This window comes from Harpia harpyja, unplaced genomic scaffold (assembly GCF_026419915.1).
Source record: "Harpia harpyja isolate bHarHar1 unplaced genomic scaffold, bHarHar1 primary haplotype scaffold_52, whole genome shotgun sequence".
NCBI lineage: Eukaryota > Metazoa > Chordata > Aves > Accipitriformes > Accipitridae > Harpia > Harpia harpyja.
The window spans coordinates 1,238,994-1,243,247 of record NW_026293413.1 but is presented as its reverse complement, the minus strand read 5'-3'; the positions used below and the strand labels follow the sequence as shown (position 1 = coordinate 1,243,247).

Sequence of the window (4,254 nt, the reverse complement as noted above, 5' to 3'; positions counted from 1 at the left end):
CCTTTTGCCCCTTCCAGGGGGGGTTTCCCCAGGTGTGCACAGTGGGGGAACTCCCCTCCCCCCAAAAAAAACACACCAGCTTCTGCTTCAATAAACATGTGGGATCAGGCCACGCTCGTCTCCACCTCCCACCCTCTCGGGGACCCCCCCCCAGCACCCCAATTTCCCCCCCCCAGGTCCCTTTTTACCCCCCCGTTGTCACCCAGGTACGGAGATCCCCGAGGCTCAGCCATTTTTATTGGCACCATGCACAGGAACGGGGAGCTGGGGGGGGGAGGGGTGCAGCTCGTTTGTCCGTCCGTCCAGGCCCCACGGCCATTGCAGCGTGGGGTTAGTCCGTCCCATCCGTGGGTCCCGTAAGGCTGCAGGGACGGCCGTGGGGGCCGTCTCACCGTGGGGCTGGCCGTCTCGCCGTGGGGCCGGCCGTCTCACCGTGGGGCGGGTTCCTCCACGAGCGGGGCACCCCACGCGCTACAAGGCGGCGTGCAGGGCCCGGGCCTGGCCCCGCAGCGCTTCGAATTCCCTCTGCACAAAATCCGTCAAAGCTTTCCGCATTTCCACCTGGGGGGGAGGGGGGGGGGAACGAGCCGGGCCCCGTCGAGCCGTGGGGCCGGGAAGAAGAGACCCCACAGAGCCGTGGGGCAGAACGGGGTTGTTTTGTGTGTGTCCCCCCCCCCGCCGTGGGGCAGCTCCCCCAGCGCTCACCGTTGACGTACCCTCCGCCCGGAGTCGCTCCAGGAGGGGCCGGACGCTGAACGGTCGCCCCACGACCACCGTAATTCGCTACGGGACAGCGTCAGTAACCCCCCCGCAGCCCCCCCCCACCCCAAAGCCCACCGCCTGCCCCATAGCCAGCCGCACAGCCCCCCCCCCCCCCCAAAGCCACCCTACCCTGCTCTCAGTTAGCGAGGTTTAGGAATACCTCTGTGGTGCCGCTTTTGGGAGTTTCTCCTTGGAAATCGAGGCAAGAGACGCCTTTCCCAAGGTGCAGAAGAAACCGCGTAGACTTGTGCGTACTTTCTAGGTCATGCAAGTAAAGCCAGATGCCAGCCAGAGACCGGGAGCGTGTTTGCATTTCTCCCCGATAAGTCAAATGCCCTATTTTTCATGGGTTTCTCATAGGAATAGGAATCGTGAGCGGGCACAGAAGGGTTTCTGTGCTGGGATACAGGTCATTGTTTTGTCATCGCAGCTTGCACGGTGCCGTTTTGAGCGTTGACAGCGCACCAATGTTTAGCTACTGCTGAGCGGTGCTTATGCAGAACCAAGGGCTTCTCCGTTTCTCGCTCTGCTGCCCCAGCGAGCTGGCTGGGAGGGGACACAGCAGAGACCGCTGCCCCGAGCTGACCGACGAGGTACCACGGTCCGTTCCACGTAGTGTCACGCTCAGCAAGAAATTCAGGACTGGGGGAGTCTTCCCAAGGCAGCCGTCGCACCGAGATGGCTGGGCGTCTGCCTGCTGGTGAGAGGTGGTCGGTGGTTGCTGTCACGTCCGTTGGTTTCCTTTTTTATTCCCTGCGCTTGTTAAACTGTCTTTATCTCGACTCCCTTAGGTGACAGCCTAAGGAAAATGGAGCCTCCTGGGTCTCAGAGTAATTCCAGAGCTAAAGCGGCGACAGACATCGGCTCTGGATCAGATAATACGTGCCGACACTCATCGCTGACCCAAGAAGACATGCTCCTCCTGTCCTACCCGAGGGTTTCAAATCCAACACGCTTTCTTCCTAAAGCAGGACGCTGCCTTATTTACTTGTAACGCCGTTCCTACGCTCCTTGAGATGCGGCTAGAGGTGGGTTACGCAGACCATCAAGCCGCCGTTTGGGAGCACCAGAGCCTTTTGGGTACTGTTTGTCACCACCGTTTGCGTGAGAAGGGAACTAAAACACAATAGACGGCGAGAAATTTAACCTGCCGTGGAGATAGCTACGGTGAGCAAGTCCGATTTTGTGCTTTACAAAGCATCATTTTTAAAATTCAACCCTGAGTTTCGCAAGTGTAGACCCTTATTTTTATAATGCAAGCCTCAATGTTAGGGCAAAAAGCATCAATTTAAAAGACCAAAGCCTACTTTGGGGGGTGCAAACAGTCATTTTTAAGGTCCAGACCCACATATATGGAGTACAAAAACTAATTTATTAGCTCCAAGGTCCGTTTTTAAGGTTCAGAGACTCATTTTAAGGGCCCAGAGCATCATTTTTAAGCCCCAAAGTCTGATCTGGAAGGACCAAAGCCTCATTTGTAGAGTCTAAATCCGAATTTATACAGTCCAAAGCCTCATTTTTACTTTCCAAACTCTTAGCTTTGCCTTCCAAAGCCTCATTTTAGTTTCCAAAACCTTCATTTTTAGGGTGCAGAGGCTCAGTGTTAGTTTGCATAGTCTCATTTTCAGGGTCCAAAGCCTCTTTTTTAGGATCCAGACAGGCATTTTTAGGGTCCAAGCTGCATCTGGAGTGTCCAAACCCTCATTTGGAGGGTCCAAAGCCCACTTCTAGGGCTCAAAGCCTCATGCTTAGGTCCCAAAGCCTCATTTTTAGGGTCCAAAGCTTTGATTCTAGGGTTGAAGGACTTCAGTTGTAGGCTCCCAACCCTCTTTTTAAGGTACAAACCCCTCACTTAGGGCTCAAAGCCTCATTTCCTTAATGCCCGAGGCATATAATGAGCATCCAAAGACCCATTTGTAGGGTCCAAAGCCCCGTTTTAGGGCCAAAATCCTTGTTTTTAGGCTTTAAAAATGGCCCTTTGGAAATGGTGACTCATGTGGGCCCTGGCAATATGAAAGAGGGGTCTCAGCATCCCCGGGCCCCCGCTGCCTGCGGCTGTCTGAACCTGTCCCAGCTCTTTCTGGGAGACGGAGATCGCCGCGGGAAGGGGTTACTGGGAGGAGGTACTGGTCCGGCCGACTTGGGAGGGTCCGTACCAGTTCCTTGTGCTCTTTCTAGTTAGCGCCCAACAAGAAGAGGGTGGAAGACAACCTCCGGCAGAGCCTGCCGTACCTGCGGGACACTCGAGCCACCTTGCCAGCGGTGGCCATCAGGTTCATCGGTGGGCCACAGTCCTTGGCCGCAAGGTCTTGCCGCACGGTACCCGAGGAACCGGAGCTGCGGGATATCTGCGACGGCGAGGAGGGGCTGGTGGGGCAGGGGACGGGGACTGGGCAGGGTGCCGTGGTCTGCAGGGGACTCCTGGGGGTCTCTGCAGGCAGTGGGGGGGTCACGGCTGCTCCGCTGCCTTCTCTTGCGGCCCTCCCGCCCTTGGCGAAAGACCCTGAACTCTCCGTCAGGACTCCGGCAGCGGAGGAGATCTTCGTCCCGATAAGAGAGATGCCAACGTCGGGATGGAGCCTGCAGTCGCTGTGCTGCTGGCCCCTGGTGAGCCCTGAAGAAGTGAAATCCTCCTCTGGAAAACAGCTGTATTTTAATAAATTTAGGGTTTTTTTAATAAAGCTGGAACAACAAGCCCAGTCCCATGCTGTCCTTCCCATGGAGAACACCCAGAGCGTGCTGAGCAGACAGCGTCATGCCTGGCTTGTGCTGCTGCCTGCAGGACAGCACAGCGGGACCCAGGGTGTCCTTGCAGAAAAGTCCCAGCTGCTCCGCTGGACCACAGAACCCAGAGAGGAGGAGGAGGAGAGAAGCTTTAGCCCAGCCTGCCTCTCCTGAGACATCTCAGGGCACCCGTGCTCTGCCGAGCTGGCAAATTGTCATTTGTCCTGGCATCTAAACCCTCTCGTTTACAGGGGAGGTGTGCTGGTTTGGGCTGGGATAGAGTTAATTTTCTTCACGGTAGCTGGCATGGGGCAATGTTTAGAGCGGGAACAAGGGGTTATACCAGATGTCCCGAGTGGGGACAGCCCAAAACTACGTAAGCCAAGCGGGGCAGGAACAAAACTGCCACCAGCCACCTCGAGCGGGAATCTGGCAAAGCTGTGGCTGATGGAAAGCTGACAAACCCTGGAGGCAGGAGAAAAGGCGGGTCGCAAGCGGTGTTCCCCAGGGCTCAGGATTGGGGCTGGTTCCAATAGCTTTATCGATGATTTGGACGAGGGGACCGAGTGCTCCCTCAGCAAGTTTGTGGATGACACCAAGTTGGGAGGATGGGTTGATCTGCTGGAGGGTGGGAAGGCTCTACAGAGGGATCTGGACAGGCTGGATCGATGGGCTGAGGCCAATCGTATGAAGTTCTACAAGGCCAAGTGCCGGGTCCTGCACTTCGGTCACGGCAACCCCTTGGAATGCTACAGCTTTGGGGAAGAG

General features: G+C 56.5%; 1 non-coding gene across 1 annotated transcript; it reads right to left on the bottom strand.

The window, feature by feature from the left end:
* Positions 1–1,581: 1,581 nt before the first annotated feature.
* On the bottom strand, positions 1,582–1,666 carry LOC128138518 (small nucleolar RNA SNORD45). The gene has a single exon (XR_008234056.1). It is a non-coding gene; the product is annotated as a small nucleolar RNA SNORD45 (small nucleolar RNA).
* Positions 1,667–4,254: the final 2,588 nt, after the last annotated feature.